The sequence below is a fragment of the Dipodomys ordii genome, unplaced genomic scaffold (genome assembly GCF_000151885.1).
Source record: "Dipodomys ordii isolate 6190 unplaced genomic scaffold, Dord_2.0 Scaffold67, whole genome shotgun sequence".
Classification (NCBI taxonomy): domain Eukaryota; kingdom Metazoa; phylum Chordata; class Mammalia; order Rodentia; family Heteromyidae; genus Dipodomys; species Dipodomys ordii.
The window spans coordinates 1,466,086-1,485,032 of record NW_012267283.1 but is presented as its reverse complement, the minus strand read 5'-3'; the positions used below and the strand labels follow the sequence as shown (position 1 = coordinate 1,485,032).

At 37.0% G+C, this 18,947-nt stretch overlaps 1 protein-coding gene across 6 annotated transcripts in view; it reads right to left on the bottom strand.

The window, feature by feature from the left end:
- Lpar1 (lysophosphatidic acid receptor 1) overlaps positions 1-18,947 on the bottom strand; it is a 126,901-nt gene that overhangs the window by 74,408 nt on the left and 33,546 nt on the right. Inside the window, exon 1 of one of the 6 annotated variants that reach the window (XM_013023317.1) lies at positions 8,785-8,866. The exons of 4 other annotated variants lie outside the window; for them this stretch is intronic. The gene's annotated coding sequence lies outside the window, so the exon portion shown is untranslated. Of the gene's footprint in view, positions 1-8,515; positions 8,567-8,784; positions 8,867-18,947 lie in introns of those variants that run through there. One more of the 6 variants, XM_013023318.1, reaches the window with a different exon arrangement.

Sequence of the window (18,947 nt, the reverse complement as noted above, 5' to 3'; positions counted from 1 at the left end):
ATCTCCAGCATAATGGGGAGAACAAACAACAGAGCATTATCTAATTCTGAACATGCATAGGATTCTGTCTTCAAGGTAGCAACAGAGAAAAATCCAAACCCATTAAGCCAAGAAAATATATTATTATAGTTCAAAATGACGGACTAATCTAGAATTAGAACAAATACTTGCTTAAAAAATAAGTATACTGCTTAAAGGAAAATTTTTCTTAAAATTCTCAGGAACATAGCAGTATCTTTGAACATGGAAGGACATGGAAAGAAATATAGGGATCAGAAAAGAGTTTCCATTAGCCAAAAAGATAAAAAGAAATGAAAATATGAATTATGAACTTGAAAGAAACTTCATAACCCCAAACCTAGAAACTCAAGATGAGATAGAGGCAGGCCAGATCCCTCACTTGACTTCATTAGTATCTGTCCTCCTATAGAGAGAACTAACATCTTACTCCAGGCTTATATACAGACAGTTAAGGCATAAGATGGTTAGATTTTCCTCTCTGGAGTCTAAGCAAATGAGAAGATTTTGCAATAGTTAGCATGAAGAAAAAGATGCTGCTCTCACTGAAAGAAAAACAGGATGCTTAAAACGAATAACTCAAAATTTAGAAGGGCTGGAATGTGAATTTAAGAACTCAGCCCAAAATATAAAATAAAAAACAAAGTGAAGAAAAAAATATAGTCCAGAAGGTCTAAGAACCAAAGAGGAGGAATTCCAGAATGAAGGAGTAAAGGAAAATAGGGGGAAGGGAGAGGAAATGTCTCAAAGCATTGCCATCAGCAAAGGCTCACCTGTTTGTTGAGTGTAAGAGCCCAATGTGTACCTTCCAACCCAGATTTTAGCAGATCCACACTAAGCATGTATCTGGCTTATGATAATATGATTGGTTGTTTTTTTTAACTGTACAGATTTCAAAAGATCCCATAAAAATTAGAAGGCCCTGGGGATAGTTCAGTGATACAGAATTTGTTTAACATGTGTGAGGCTCTGGGTTTAAGGCAGCACTACAAAAATCAATCAATAGACAACTATTTTTTAAATTCAAAACAGTGATCATTTAAATCAAAAATCCTATAAGACATCACTAGATGAGTTGAGAAACTCATAAACAAAGGATGAGGAATCAAAGTCTTTGAACTCAGTAGCAACCCTGGAAGCTAGAAGACAATGAAGCAATCACTAGGAATGTAATTTACAACCTAGAATTCAAGGGGAGGATATTCTTTCAGGGACATGGCAAGGAAGATAAGGAGAAGGAAGGTGTGTAATGTCTGGAAATTGGAGATCAATACAGAAGAAAAACAAAGGGAATTCCTGACATAATTGTGAAAAGAGAACCCTGAATAACAGATAAGAGACTCAAAAAGCAGTCCTCAATCCATCTAGATACATCACTTTTCTAGACTAGAGAATTTGGTTTAAAATAAGTAATATAAATACAGAAAATAAAGAAAGCATGATAAAATGATTAACTTAAATGAGATAAAAATATTCCAAATGAGTGAAAGGATTCATAGAATCCTACATGGCTCAGGCCTGAATGACATTTCAAGGTCATCACCACATTCATCATGAATACTAGCTATGTTAGTTACTTTTACTGACCAAAATATTTTACAGAAACAACATAAGGAAGGAAAGATTTATTTTAGCCCATATGTTCAGAAGGTTTGTGCCATCATGATAGGCAGGGAAGTTCACACCATGGTGGCCAAGAAACAGAGAAGGAAAACACAGGAAGAGGTAGATACAGCCCCCAGTATGACCTCAATGACGTACTTTCTCCAACTAGGCCTCATTTCATATACCTTTCACTACCTTTCCCAACAAAGGCATCATTGAATTCATCAAGGGATTAATGCATTGATTAGGTCAGAGCCTTTATGATTTAATTGTCTCTTAGAATATCATCATAGACACACTCCAAGGTATGCTCTACTAACCAATACAATCAAGTTGACAACCAAAATTAACAGCACCAACCTAGTCAAAATCCTGCCCAAACCTACTGGAATGATGAGAGATGGGCTGGGAAGTAGCGTAATGGCATCCTTTCACCTGGGAATCTCTAAAGATTTACAACTTAGCAATCAAAAAGTAGAAGAAAAAGAATCTCAGAATTCCACATATCTGAAAGTAATATATCATATGCCATTAAAAAAATCTTAAAGAGGTAAAAGTTCTAGGGAGCAAATCAAACATAAAAACCCAAAATTGACAATGGTAGCCTTGGGTGAGGCAAACTGGTAAGGGAGAAGTGAGAACTGCTTTTTTTTTTTTTTTGCAAGCCTCACAGAGCTATCTCATTTACCTGATGCTTAAAGTTACAAGCATTTATAACAGGTAAAAAAATTAAATTACAAAATGAAATACAGAACAAATACAGAGCAAATACTACATTACTGTTAAGCTAAGTTTTCAACTACTAAAACCAAAAGTGTCACTTAGTTGTTGCCATAAAAGTCTGGCTTAGAGAAACAAAGGCACATGTATTTGTAATAATGAAATACATTGGGTCAATTAAAAATTACAGATTCAGAACATAGAAAATAAAGTTTCAACATAAGAATGATTAGCACATAGGAGAAAAACACATGAAACAAATTATCTAGCAACAGAACTTTCCTATCTTCTGCTTTTAAAACAAACAAAATGATAATAAAGTATAGTCATAGAATGGGCAAAGAACTTGAGTAGGAATTTCTTCAAAGAAGCTATAGAAATGGCCAACACACACAGTATTTTCACACAAAAAAAAGAAATGGCCAACAACAACAACAAAAAGGCAACAAAAATAGGTGTTAATGTGATGTGAAGAAACTAGAACCCTTGTGCACTGTGGGCAGGATGATAAAATGGTGTAACCATTATGGAAAACAGTATGGAGGCTCCTCAAAAGACTAATAATAGATATGATCCAGCAATCCTACTAGTGGATCTATTTCCAAAAGAAAATCATAATGTTGGAAAGCCATTTGCATACCCATGCTCAAACAACATTATTTATAGTAGCCAAAAGGTAGAAGAAACCTAAGTGTCCAATGATAGATGAAGACATCTAAACAAAATGTAGTACAGGCGTTCAATGGAATATTTTTATACCTTTAAAGGTAAGGAAATCCTGACACAAACTATGATATAAGTGAACCCCGATAATATTATATACAAAATAAAATAAGCCAGTCACATGAAGATAGAGCTATATGATTCCAGTTAGTTATGAGGTACCTAGAACAGTCAAATTCATAGATGGAAGATATAATATGGGTTGCCTGGACTTGAGGAAGGGAGGAAAGTTTTCAGTTTATAAGATTTTGAAGGAATTCTGGAGACTGGTTGCACGCTATGGTTTAAATGTGTTTGTGTATGAATGCAACCAAGTGTGAAGTCAGCAGTGCAGGCAGAAAAGTTTGTGATTTTCTATCTTAAATAAACAGGCAAAATAGTCAGGTTGGATGAATGCTCAAGTGGTAGAGCATCAGCCATGAGTAAAAAAAGCTGAACAAGAGAGAAAAAAAAAACAAACAAGAGTATGAGCCCTGGGCATACAAGAGTCCCACGCCCAGCACACATACATACATATATAAGAAATGATTAAAGTTCTATATTCAATCAAGCTGTCATTTACGTGCAATGACAAGAAAAAAAGCACTTTTAAATATAAGATTAACAGAATATATCTCACCCTGTGTTATGGTTTGAACATAAAATATGCTTGCTTAATAGCTGATAGGTTTGAGGGAAGTTACTGGATCATGAGGGCTCTGAGCTCATTGATAGACTCATAGCTGAAAAGGACTATTTGGAAGAGGTGGTGTCTAGTGTATGAGGCAGGCAGGCCTGATTGGAGAAGATGAATGCCTTTGACTGGTAGAACTTGTCCTTGGTCACTTCCTGTCAGTCTCTCTGCCTCCTGGCCACCAGGAGGTGAGTAGTTTAGCTCCTCCTTGCCATCCTCCACCTAGATGTTCTGCTTCAGCACAAGCCTGTAGCAATGGAGCTAGTGGACCAGGGAATGAAACCTTGGGAACCATGAGTCAAAATATAGTCTTTCCTCAAGTTGCTTTTCTCAGATCTTTCATCACAGGTATAAAAAATGACTAATACACTCTGAAACATTCACTCAGTGTCATCATATAACTATTCAGATGACAAATCACAATACTATGCTCAGGAGAGCTTTGGTCTAAATTGATTGTCAATCCACATAAACACAGATGATATGTGAGGATAATGATAACCAAAATTGCAGTTATAACAACTGGGGGGAAAAACTTTTATAATCAAAATACATACAACTAATGAGATAAGATTTAAAAAAAAAACCCTCAAGGCAAAGAGCCTTTGGGAAAGGCTTAGGTTTCATTTAAGTCTTTACCTTTTGGGAAATCAATACTATTTTATTTCTAAAGTTGAAAAAATCAAATGGAAATGGAAACCAAAAAGGAAATGGAAGGAGAAAACAGGTTTGGGGAAGAAAGGCTATGTTGACCCTCTCATCCAGATTCCCCATTCTGTCTCCTGGAATATTGGTGGGGGCGGGGGGAAGGGGAGTGGTTGGCAACAGCCCAGCAAGGATGGAAGAGGAATGATCAGTCCATGTGCTTTACATGCAGAGTCAGAACAAAGATTAGAAACCACATGAGAATTCAAGTACATTTCTCATGTTTTGTTGTAAAAGACCATTTCTACCTGTAGCTACAGATTTTTTTCTCTTTGTCTGAGTATCCAGCCTAAAATTTTGCTTCAATATCTTCACTGAAGTCAATATATTTTGTGCTCCTAACTCCTTTTTTTTTGTTGTTGTTGGTAAGGGTCATAGGGCTTGAACTTGGGGCCTGGGTGCTGTCCCTGAGCTCTTTTGCTCAAAGCTAGTGCTCTACCACTTTGAGCCACAGCTCCATTTCCAGTTTTCTGATAATTAATTGGAGGTAAGAGTCTCATGGAATTTCTAGACCAAGCTGGGTTTGAACTGTGATCTTCAGATCTCAACCTCCTAAGTAGCTAAGATTAGAGTTGTAAGCCACAAGCACCCACAGCTTTTAATTTTGTTTTTTTAAACCACTTATGTGGACAGATCTCCAGAAACTTCTGACCTTCCTAGCTTAAAAGTTGATTATCCTTTCTATATGGTACTACATTCAAGGAACTGAGCCAGCCTACCCTGCCAATGCTGTCTGCACAACAAGAAATACAGCTACTAATCTGCACAATCTTACATGGATCTTTTCAGTTCAGAGTCCAGCATTGTACAAACTAGAGAACTAGGCCAAAAATTATATAAATAAGTTCACTGTCCTGACTTGAAAACTGATGGACAACCACACAGTTTTTACTTCAGAAGTGTTCCAGATTGGAAGAAATGCTGTCCTTCAGAAATTCGTAAAAATGACTAAATGAACTATAAAACAAACAATTTATGGAATAAATCCAAAACAGTGGTCACTACAAAGGCAAAGAGTATGTTGGTCAAATACAGAGTTTTTAAGCTAAGGATCAAGCTTGTTTGCGTTATTATGCTTAAAAAGTAGGAGTGCTACTCCTAATGATCCTATTAGGACTTTTAGATCAGGAATGATCAAGAACTACAGATTTCTGAGTTATGGAAGAATAGGCCAAATGAATGTTATCAGCCAAGAAGGAAGGGCAGAAGAAGAAAAAGAATGGGTCTCCTTCTTGAAAAAAAAAAAAAAAAAACAGGACGACAAGAAAGAAGATTGAGGAAATCTTAATGAAAGGTAGAAAAATTAGAAGAATTCTTCCTTGGGTAAAAGACTTCATACTATCCTGTTCCTTCCCATAGCCAGGGGCACAAGGTCTACATCTCTGATCTTAACACCTGCATGCTTTTTTCCCTTTGGATTTCTACCTAACGTTACAAGTATCCTAGTAGATATTGTAGATGCCTTTTTATCATGGAATGTGTAAGAAGGGAGCCATGGATCCAGAGACACACTGATCCATAGTTGTCAGGACAAGGAGAATGACAACTTCATTAGCCAATCCTCAGACAAGCTTGATTCTTCTAATCACAGTTAATCCCTTTAGAGGATTTTCTTAACATCATAACATAAAGGGCATATACTATGTAGGCTTACAGTGGTGGAAGTGAGAAGAAAGAGGAAAGAAGAGAGGCCACATGGGGGGTGGGGAAAGCATACAAACTGGAGAAGTAGGCTAAAAATTATATAAATAAGGTCACTGTCCTATGACCATGTCAAAAACCTAATGACAATATCGCTATCTGAGGCTGTAGCTACATCCATGATTTACCCAGAATAACAGTTTTTCAAAAGCAGAGACAGCTTCCATCGTTTAAGATTTAAAATAACTTCAAATGCATGCACCTCTGGGAGAATGCATCAAAATTAATTTGGAATGCTTGAATAAAAAAGTGACTAAATCTGTACCTCAACATCAGAAAGTTAAGCCTGAAAGAATTTTCTAGTAGGTTTGTACACAGTATAGGAAAATAACTACTTAAAAATATTGTCAACATAGAAGCAAAAATTGTTATAAATTTTTTGGAATGCATTGTAGACATGCATAAATTTTATATGATGTACATCAAGACCCTAAAACATAGCCAGAGGCTTTGAAACATGCTATACAAAGAATGTTAAGGATGTTTAAGGCAGTATTACATATGACAAAAAATCTAAACATCCAAGATATATTAACTTCCAAATGAGTTATTCAAACTGTATTTACATGTGAATCAGTATTATCTAGCCAACAAATTAAACTGTATCCAAATATCTATCTCCTATTTGAAAAAACAGCATATATACAAGAAGATTATACATTTATGCTTTATTCTGAGGTGGTATGGGCTTATCAATTTCTTATTTTAAAAGAATGTACAAGGTTAATATGAATATGGACTAAATACAACTGCCTTTCTTAACAACTAAAAATTATAACAAGATAAAATATGCAAAGAACTATACACTGAGCAACAAAAGACATTGACCCTTGAAACATGGGGAAAGGAGAGGGTGGCCTTACAATCACACTGGATTTTTTGCCTTAAGAGAATCCAGACCATGTTGTAGAAGAAATTTAGGTGTCAACCAAAGAACTTGCAGAATTGAAGAGAAAAAATGGGAGAATTCAAGGAGCTCAAAGAATCTAGATTTCATACAACAAATTACCAGGAAGAAGAGAGATAGAAAGATTAAAACAATCCTCTAGAAATCTACAAAATAGATTTTGGGTAGCCAACAAGAAAATTCATCAGAGAATACATGTAAGAAAATGTTTAGAGACCACAGAACCATCCATCTACCTAAATGGATGACAGGCAAGAGTAGCTGGTACTCATTCAGAGTTGGAATCCATCTCTGTTCCGATCAGCAAGATGGAAAACCTCAGAATTCCTGGGATATTGAGTAGAATGCTCAGTAGTATCTTGCCTCACTAGAGATCCTAGACTAAAAATTAACCTGATGATGTCTAACAAATCTTAAAAGGAAGTAAATGTTAAAATCTTAAAAGGAACTAAAACAAGGCAAATTGTTTCCAGGTAATTATCACTCAAAACAAACCTTGAGATTATTTATAGGAACATAAAGTTATCAGCATCCAATGATGGAAAATTCACATACTCTGGTATCCAGTTAGTGATCACTGGCCATAAAAGGAGACAGGAATATAAGACCCACAATGATGAAAAAAATCACTCAGCTCAAATAGGCACAAACTGACACACAGTTTGTTAGAACTGAGAAGCACATTAAAAGGTATTACAACTATATTCCAAATACTCTAAAAGTTAAAGACAGACATATGAAGTATTAAGATCCAAAGCAAACTTTTTAGAGACAAAACAATGCAATGTATAAAATTAATCCCATTTTCACTCATCGTCTCCCTCTTCCTCTCTTTGCATTTCATCTCTTCTACCATCCAGACACTAAGAGGTTTTTGTAGCCATGGTATAATGGGTCCTAGCTATGACTTAAACTGGTTTCCAACTTTGGCTTCATACAACTTATATTGTTTTTCCAGACATGCAGAATGTAATAGTTATGGAGTCATACAGGCTTTCACTGAGATTTCAAAGGAAGGCCTAGAGACCAGGCAATGTTTGGAGGATCAGATTCCCTGTGGACAGTGCTTGAAGAGAATGGAGTTGAAGCTATGGAAGAGATTCTGAAGTGGTGGTGGAGACCACAAGAAGTTAGGCATATCAAAACTTGGAACATCTGCAAGGAGCTGCAGGGAGAGAACAACATCAGCCCAGAAGAGAGGCCATGTAGGCTGGTGCTGGCTTGTTCATACAGAAAGGGCTGTCAAGATGCTGGACATGGAGCTTCTGGATTTAATGTTTATCCTTCTGAGTTTCAGTCTTGCTTTGGTCCAATTCCTCCTTTCTAGTTTCCTATTCCTCCTTTTTGGATGGGAATACTTATTGTATGTCTATCCCACAACAGAACGCTGGAAGCATGCAATGTGATTTTATTGTTATTTGTTATTATTATTATTATTTACAGAAACTCATGCTTAAATTTACCTTGAGTTTAAGAGGAAATTTTGAACTTGGACTTTGGTGCTATACTAGAACTGTTAAAACTCCAGGAAATCTTAAAGATGGTCTATATACACTAGGCATTATGAGATAGACACAAAGCCTTTGGGTGCCAGAGGAAGAATGTTAGGGTTTAGATACAAAATATTCTCCAAATGGCTCCTGTGTTGAAGCTGGCAGTGTTACTGATGGGTGACTGGATTATGAGGGTGCTAATCTCATGGATGGATTTATCAATGAATTGATGAGCTCACAGAGGAATGGGATCCTAGGGTTTCATTTATGGGAGTGGATCATTTCAGTACATCTTGTCCTCAGATCTTCCTCTCTTTTTCTCTACTTCCCATCACCATGAGGTGGGCAGTTTCTTTCTACCATGTGCTCCCTGCCAAAATGTTCTTCTTCACATGGTCCAGGAAAAAAACAGCCAACTGACTATTGACTGGAAAATTTGAAACTGTGAGGCAAAATAACCCTTTCTTCTTATAAGTAGTTTTGCTCAGGTATTTTTGTCACAGAAAAGATTAGTAGATGGGTCTTCTATCTGTTCCATTGGACATCAAGCAAATTCTTGTGCCAGTACAAAGCTGTTTTTATTGCTATGGCCTTGTAATAGAGTTTAAAGTTTGGTATTGATTCCACCAACGCTGTCCTTCCTGCTAAGGATTGTTTTTGCTATTCAAGGTCTTTTATTATTCCATATGAATTTTTGGACTGCTTTTTCTATTTCGTTGAAGAATGCTGTTGGGATTTTGATAGGTTATTGCATTGAATGTGTAAATTGTTTGAGACAGTATTGCCATTTTCACCATGTTAATTCTTCCAATCCAGGAGCATGGTTTTTTTTTCATTTCCTTAAATCTGCTTCAATTTCTTCTTTCAGATTTTTTAAGTTGTAAAGTTTTTCACCATACAGGTCCTTTACATCTTCGGTTAACTCCTAGGTATTTTTTAGGCTATTACAAATGTAGTTGCTTTCTTGATTTCAGTCTTGATCCTAGAAATGAACTCACAGACATATAACCACCTAATATGTGATAAGAGAGCAAAAAACACACGTTGGAACAAGATAGCTTCTTCAACAAATAGTGCTGCCAAAACTGGCTATCCACATGCAGAAAACAGAAGCTAGATCCTTATATATCACCCTGCACTAGAATTGACTGAAAATGGATCAAAGACTTCAATGTAAGGCCAGATACCATGAAAACATTACAGGAAGGGGTAGGGGAAACACTAGGGCTCCTAGGCACAGATTGACACTTTCTTAATAAAGACTCAGAATCACAACAAATCAAAGAAAAACTAGATAAATCAGATTGCATCAAACTGAAGAATTTCTGCATGGCAAAGGACATAGCTAACAAGATAAACAGAAAACCTACAAGATAGGAGAAGATTTTTACCAGCTATTCATCAGACATGGGCTTCAGATCTAAAATATACTTAGAGCTTAAAAAATTACCCCCTAACAATAAACTCTCAAATAAACAACAATCAAAAAGAAATGCAAATCAAAACAACATCGAGATTCCACCTCACCCCAGTTAGAATGTCCATTATCAAGAAAATCGACACTAACAAATGCTGATGTGGATGTAGCCAAAAGGGAACTTTATTACACTTTTGGTGGGAATGTCAACTTGTCCAACCACTCTGGAAATAAAGGTTCCTCCAAAGACTAAACATAGAGGCTTCCCTATGATCTGGCAATTCCACCCTGGGCATTTATGCAATAGACCAGAAACAAGGCCACACTAAAGTTACCAGCACAACCATGTTCACTGTAGCATTGTTTACCATAGCCAAGATATGCAATCAACCCAGATGCCTCTCAGGGGACCAAAAGATCAAGAAAATGTTGTATATATACACAATGAAATTCTATTCATCCATGATACCTTACCATTTGTAAGGGAATGGAAAGCCTACTCATTCATGACACTGTTTGCATTTGTAATGGAAAGATTACTTATCTGTGATACCCTTACTATTTGTAAGGGAATGGAAAGACTTGGAAAAAAATGAAAGCCAGACCCAAAGAAACATAGATTACATGGTATCCCTCATTTGTGGTAACTAGAATGTGCCTATAAATGTATAAGTAAACACTTTGGATGGTTAAATACACACACACACACACACACACACACACACACACATATATATACTGGAATATGATATATAGGTCTCTAGGCAATCACATAGAGTGAGATCTTCTCCCCTTAAGAGAGAATAACAAAGGTGCAATAGCTATGTGCATCTGATCATATAAAATAACATTTTTCAAAATGAACTCCATGAAATGGAATCAGGATTTTTTTCTTTGTTATTGGTTTTGTTTTCTTTTTCCTTTTGTCTTGTTTGTTTGTTTGTCTGTCTGGGAGAGTAAGGAAGAGACACAGAAATGGTGGGACAAAGGGTGAACAAATGCAGCAGTAGTATTCACTAGACATGATGTTGAAAATAAACTATCCAACTCATGCATGGGGAAGGGGAGGCGGAAAAACTGGGACAGAGTGAGGGAAGGGGTGACATTGCTCAAAAAGAAATATACTCCTTATCTGACTTATGTAACAAAAAATGCAAAAAAGAAAAGAAAAGATTAGCAGACTGACATACATTTTGTATAGAGTAAAAACAGTGAAGACAATACTCAAAGAATCATGGGAACACCTTAACCGGAGAAGATAACTTGCTGGAAAATCAACCAGATTAATTATTTATAACACTAAAAAAACATAGGAATCCACGAGTGCATTGTAGCATAAAATTTGATTAATAAAATGAATATTAAAACAGACTCAAAAGCTTTCCCATATAATAGTTACTAATTTAAGCAGTAAAACAATTCCAGGCAATGGTAGCTCACACCTATAATGGTAGCTGCTTAGGAGGCTGGAATCTAAAGATCTCCCTTCAAAGTCAACCAGGTTAGCAAAGTCCATGAGACTTTTATCTCCAAATAACCACCAAAAGGCCTAAGTGGAGATGTATCTCAAGTGGAAGAACACCAGCCTTGAGTGAAAAAGTTAAATGACAGCACCCAGGCTCCGAATTTAAGCCCCAGCACCACAAAGGTGATAGTTACTGTGCGCCAGCTGACAGGATGCAAGGAAAATTTACCTCTGTGATCCTGTGCCAGTTTCAAATCTAAACATAAAACAAAGGAGGAGGCTACAATGCTTGATAAGAAATGTACTCATTATCTTGCCCATGTAATTGTAACCCCTCTGTACAGTATTTTCACAATAAAAAATAAATTAATTAATTTTTAAAAATCTAAACATAATCCAGAGAAAACATGAGATGACCAAAAACTGAGAAAATGTAGAAAATCATCAAAAGATCAAAATCACAAAAGCAAAAACAAATATATTTCATATTAAAGTATTAAGGTATTTCATATTAAAGAGGACTAAGAAGAGATAGGACAGATAACAAGATTCTGAACTGAATTATGGGCTATCTAGGATGTGGTTGTCACAATCTGAGAAAACCTGAATAGCATCTGAAACAGTAAATAAAACAGTAAATAAAACAATGCTAATTTACAGTTTGTGATAGTGATTTGTAAGCACTCATAGAGGACCATCCTTGTTTGTGAGATACATAATGCAAAGATGTTAGGATATATATGTGAAGTATTCAGTATACTTGCAACTTTTCTGTAAGAAGAGGTAATGAGAAGAAGAGCCATATGGAGAAAGGAAAGCTACTTCTCAAATAAAGTGTCTGTAAATGGAAGAAAGTGCTCACAAGTCACTACTAAGCCACAAGAACAGGCATGCCCAAGAATAAATTTAATTTCTAAAAAAAATCAAATCTGCCACTTCTAGGCATCTACCTTGACCACCGGAACCAATATACAAGGACACGTGCACCTCCATGTTTATTGCAGCACTGTTCACAATAGCTAGGATATGGAAACAACCCAGATGCCCCACCACAGATGAATGGATCCAAAAATTGTGGTATCTATACACAATGGAATATTATGCAGCCATTAGAAATGACAAAATAATGGCATTTGCAGGGAAATGGATGGAGCTAGAAGGAATCATGTTGAGCGAGGTAAGCCAAGAGCAAAGAGACAAACAGTACATGGTCTCCCTGATAAGTGGATGCTAAATCCAAAATGTTAGGTGATATGACAAACTAACAGGACTTAAGAAACAAAGAACTCCTACTCATCTGGTCGAACCACTACTAAATAACCCCATGCTGCTGATCATATGTATGGTGTATAACATGTGAACACCATTATATGTTATAGACTGTGATAGACAAGTTGCTCCAGGAAAGTTAGAATGAACTTGTGACTTTAAATGAGCATCATTATTCCACAATACTGTGAAATTCCGGAAATTATGTAACCACTTAATCACAATCAAAAAAAAAAAAAAACCTTGGGGAAGGTAGGGAGGGAAGGGATGGTAGGGGGAAAACAATGGAGGGCGTAACAATGTTCAAGAGGAAGTGTACTCATTACCTCACTCATGTACTCATGTAACTGTAACCCTCTGTATAGTATCTTTACAATAAAAAATGTTTAATATAAAAAAATCAAATCTGGATAGAAGTTTCTATTACAAATTACATTACTATGCCAGACACACATATGCCTACTTTGAGAGAAGACAGCAAAAGACATCTGAGATAAATCACAAAGAGGCATGTTGCCAAGAGTCAAATAGATCTTTTGAAAAAGAAGTCTGGACTATAGTGAGAGCCTAAAGAAGCATTATACCACCGAGTCTGGCTACATTTTCAAAAGCCACATAAATATTACACTATTGGATATTTATTTACATTTAATAAAAACAAAGAAGGAGGAAGATGATACAGCAATGTGACCAGAAAATTTTCTGTTTCCAGAGTACAGAAATGTGACAAGGTACCCATGTTCTTTGAAGACAAATAGATTATGAAATTTCTTCTGCCGACCAGTGAGAATAATCTTTTCCAGATGTTGTTTGGCCCACAATGTGCTATTCAGAAATATGAAAGTTGTGTTTATTTTCAAAGTTCAAGATCCAAATAAGAAGCCTAGTTTCCCTCACTAACCTCTAATTAAGCTTGGAGATAAAACTTAGCTTATAGACAAAGACAGTACACAACTGAAGTGTAGACTTATATATCCTGCCCAAACTTTAAAGGGGGAGAAAAACAAATAAGGATTGAATACAATGGTAGCATCTACTTTTCTGAAGGGAGAAAATAATGAGGTACTTAATTTTACATCCTATCCAGCTACCAGTACCCACCATTCTTCCCCAGAAAATTCCCTAGTGGCAAAACTACTTTAACCCAGTAAGGGCAGAAAGAAACCTAAAGAAAACTAGCATTGTTCTAGGAGCTGAATGGATGATATATAAATACTTGGGTTTCCTGTGAATTTACATAACATGATTTTAAAACTTGAGGGGTCAGAAAGAAGAAACTGGTGCTCTCTTTAGTAGAATAATCCTGGGGTCTACATTTCAAACCTTACCATTCTGCTGAAGAATAAGGAAGGTGACTCGGAGAAAATTAAGTGACCATTCTCTTTCACAATTATTTGGTAACTACGAAAACAAACAAAGGGGGAAAGGGCACTCAACTTTCATGAATGGTATCCTCCTATTTTCCAATTATGAAAGGATTTTAAATATCACAGTGGATATTCTTTTTAAATGTGTTTATCAAAAAGGAAGAAAAATGGAAGGGAAAAGGAACCAATTTTTTTTCGTTAATAAACAGTGAAGAAATAGTAAAAACCCAAATTAGCCAGAGTCCTATTCTTGAGATATGACCTAGAAACCAACTGACACCTAAAAAAAGCTGTGAGGCCCATAGCAAAGACTTCTCTCCATCTAGCCATCAGCCTGAAAGATGCCACCACACACATACAGAAAAACATGGGGACATTCCAAGCATGCAGAGAATGAATGTCTATAGAAAATGTCTAAACTTGCAACGTGTATAGGAAGTTGAGGACCACTGCAAGGAAGAAAAACAGACTAAAACAGCTGAGATGGTATGAGAGAAATCTGAAAAAAAAGGGAAATGTTTTACTAAACTGATATTACTTTTTTAAAAAGAGAAAAAAAGTAAATAAAAAATCAAATTAAATAATACCTTAAAAAAATAAACAGAAGATACAACCAAACAGGCCTTCCCAGTGACTACAGTTTCTACACAACTAAGATTTTCAGGCCTGTGAAAGAAGTCACGTGCTACAGGGCCAGGGTTAATATGAATGTTCCTTCAGTTTTCAACCAAGTCAGAGAGATAAATAGAGCCAGGTGCCAGTGGCTCATGCCTATAATAGCTATTCAGGAGGCTGAGGTCTGAGAATCACAGTTCAAAGCTAGCCTGGGCAGGAAAGTGCATGAAACTTTTATCTCCAAAAAACAAAAACAAAAAGCCAGGGGCTGGGAACGTGGCTTCGTGGTAGAGAGCTCACCTAGCATGCACAAAGCCCAGGGTTCTATTCCTCTGTTCCACATAAACAGAAAAGGCTAGAAGTGGCTAGTGCTAGAGTGCTAGCCTTGAGCAAAAGAAGCTCAGGGACAGCACCCGGGCCCTGAGTTCAAGCCCCAGGCCTGGCAAAAAATAAAAATAAATAAGCAGGAAAGAAATGTATAAATCCTTTGTATTTCCTGATGTCTCCCATATTACACCGCTGTCATTCTGGGCTGCAATAGAAAAACATGGTGTGTTCAATCCATGTCCAAAAAAAAAAAAAAAAAGGAGGACACCTCTTTGAGGAACACTCCCACTTCTTTGGGTGGTGGCTGTGAAGATGACCAGGATGACATGCACTGCCCCTCCTCCTGCTGGGGTCCGATAGCTCTGCTGTGGATCCTGCTCTCAGATCCATGTTACATGAACTCTTCTCAGCTGGAGTTCACCAGCGCCTACTGTGAGAATAATCTTGGCCCTGAGCCTGCATCACAGCTGTTTGTACTTATTTGAGGTATGGTTTATTTTGAAACAAAATGAACCAGATTTTCCCCACTGCCTATGTCAATGTCTGATAGGGAGAAACATTAACTCTTTCACGGTCAGGCAACCACTAATACCAGTGCATCCATCAAATGGAAGAAGATAGGTCAGACATTGGCATAGAACTGTGCTGGATTCTCCAGACAAGCAGCCCATTTCAAAAACAAACGCAGATATTTTCATCGTATTTGTAGTTTCTGGACCTCACCCCTAAAAAAACTTCAACCAGATTATAGGAAATTGTTTGAAAGAAAACCATTAAGTAAAATGAGCAAGAGAATAGGAATGTTAAAACTGAGTGTACAATTTTATTCTGATTTCTCTGGTAACTAAAGCAAAAGAGAAAACAGTAAGTTGCATAATAATAAGAGAGAAAAATGGAGGGGGGATTATACTTTTACTAATTTTTGGTAAAAGTTATCATATGGGCAATTTTCTTCTACCAATCCTCAATTGAAATTGAAGATATGAGTACATGATTTCCAAAGGGTAGATCACCCATGGAAACTTAAACACAAAACAAACTTAGACTTACCTATAATTTAACCACACATTTCAATAGAGTAGAACCTAAATGCCTATACCCACTTAAATCTCCCTAATTCGAAAACAAATCTTTTATTATACTCCATTATCTTAAAATCAAAATTATTTAAAGACATCTGTATGAAAACAAATCCTTATTATTATATGTTACATCTGGCACTACAGGGGATACAAGGTAAATGCAGAGCAAGCTTTGCCACAGAACATAAAAATCACTGATTCCTGGAACCTATCCAAAGCCTGCTGAAGCAGACTCTGTGTGGGTGGGAATCTGTATTTCAACAAGTGCCCAAAGTAAGGCTAGGTTAAAAACCAGGTGCAGTAACTATTGCTTTATACCAGTTCTCAGACTGCAGAAAGCAGTACCCAAACTCAATAGAACACTTGTTCAAATATAAGACAGTTGAGCCCTAACCCACTGAGCTTCTGACTCAGTAGGTCTCAGGTGGGCCCTAAATCTACACTTCATAACAAGTTCTCATCTGATGATGGTGCTGCTGGTCCTGGGGCCACACTTTAACACCCACCACTTATTGGACTGCTCATCTAGGGGTATCAGTAGCCTCAAATGGCTCTTGATGGAACTGGAAAGTAAATATTCAAGACTGAAGTTTCTGACAAATGTCAAGACTGTTAATGACTTAAAAGAAGAAAAAAGAAAAGTTTCACATACTTTTGATATCCCATGTAAAAGATAGAGTTGGCTTTTTTTTTTTTTTTGGTCGGTTGTGGGGCCTGAGCTCTGGGCCTGGACGCTGTCCCTCAGCTCTTCAGCTCAAAGCTACCATTTGAGCCACAGCACCACTTCCAGCCTTTTCTGTTTATGTGGTGCTGAGGAATCGAACTTGGGGCCTCATCCATACAAAGCAAGCACTCTACCATCGAGCCACCTTCCCAGCCCCTTGGCATTTTCTTTGAAAAACTAAAATAAATCAGACTTCTATTCAAATTGAAGATCATTTTACCTGTTCAATTGTAAGGATTGCCAAAAAAAATCAGGAGAAAACTTTTGAATTATGAAATAGCAACTTCAACTGAAACTCTATAGACTAATGCAAAACAGATGAGAGCAGGTGATACTGTTTAGAAATTGTGGACACCACACACACACACACACACACACACACACACAGAGCATGTGTTTTTTTGGAGGAGGGTTGTTTTTGTGGGGATTGGATTTTTGTGGTGGTGGTAGTGGTCATAGTGAGGCTTAAACTCAGGGCCTGGGTACTGTTCCTGAGCTCTTTTTGCTCATGGCTGGCACTCTACCACTTTGAGCTACAGCAACACTTTTGATTTTCCAGTGGTTAATTTGAACTGTGATCCTCAGATCTCAGCCTCCTGAGTAGCTAGAATTGCAGGCATGAGCCACTGGTACCCAGCAGCACGTTGTTTTTCAAGAGAACTTCATCCTAGCATGAGCCCACAAGAATAAAAAAATCTTCAAAATGCATCTACCACATTATACGAGTTGACTTATAGAATGAAGCCTATTCAATACAGACTGCATGAATATTAGCAAATGTTGTCTAAAGCAATGGCTTTAGTTTGGAAAAAGTCAATAGAAAACTCTCCGTTAAGACAAGGACCAGGGTGAGGTTTTCTAAATTCATTGCCTGCTTATGAGCTTAAGACCCTACTATAGCTGCAATGAAAGGCAATCTTTAATTTACACAAAGGGCTTTGAAAGTTATTAAACTATAAGACAGTAAAGTGATATGAATAGCAGTAGGTTTTATATAATTTGCAAGTGGAATTTGAGCTATCAAAAGATGGTTCCAGCATTGGCTGTCAAAACCTTTTTAAAAATAATTAAGTCTAAAAGATCTTTGATATTAGTACAACCCAGAAATATTCCATTCAGATCAAAAGCTCTGGTTTGATCAAGAAATTCTTAATTGGTCATAAACTGACTTCTGAATAAAGATAATATCAGCCTAAATTTCCCATGTCCCAACCCATTTTCTAGTAAAAATACAGATAAAGAGCTGGCTAGGCACCAGTGGCTTATGCCTATAATCCTAGCTACTCAAGTGGCTGAGGTCAGAGGATCACAGTTTGAAGCCATTCCAGAAAGAAAAAGTCTGCATGACTCCATCTCCAGAATAATAATAACCACAACAACAACAATAAAAAAAAAACCTGGGCTAGGGATGTGGCTCAAGGGGCAGAGATCTAGTCATGAGCATACAAGCCAAGTAAAACCACAAAGCCCTAAATTCAAGTCCCAGTACTGACACACACACACACACACACACACACACACACACCAGATAAAGGCAAAAAAAGACAAAAAATCTCAAAATGACTCTGAAACCAAGAATAACCAGCCATTTGTAAGAATGGAACTAATTAGAAGTGTCTATATTTGCTAGGCATTGGTGGCTCACTCCTGTAATCCTAGCTGGTTAGGAGGCTGAGATCTGAGAATCATGGTTCAAGGACAGCACTTTACCTCCAATTAAGCACACAAGAAAACTGGAAGTGGACCTGTAGCTCAAGTGTAAGAGTGCTAGCCTTGAACAAAAAAGCTCAGGGAGAGCACCCAGCCCCTTAGTTCAAAGGGCAGGACCAGCACCCCCTCCAAAAAAATCATCCATATTCACTGAATTTTATTGTAAGAACTAGAAGTTAGAAGTGTTAGATCTCCTGCACTCTACCACGTTCACCAGAATTTAGGGACAAAAGAAAGCAACAAGAATCACCAGCAGCAACATCCTGGGAAGATCTGCTTTCTGAAAGAATCTATAGCTATCTACTAGCTTGAGTCAGTTTGGACTGCTGTGATAATCAGTGTCAACCATGTGGCTTAAACAACAAACATTTATTTCTCACAGCTCTTCAGCTAGGAGTCCTAGACCACTATACCAGGAAAGCTGAG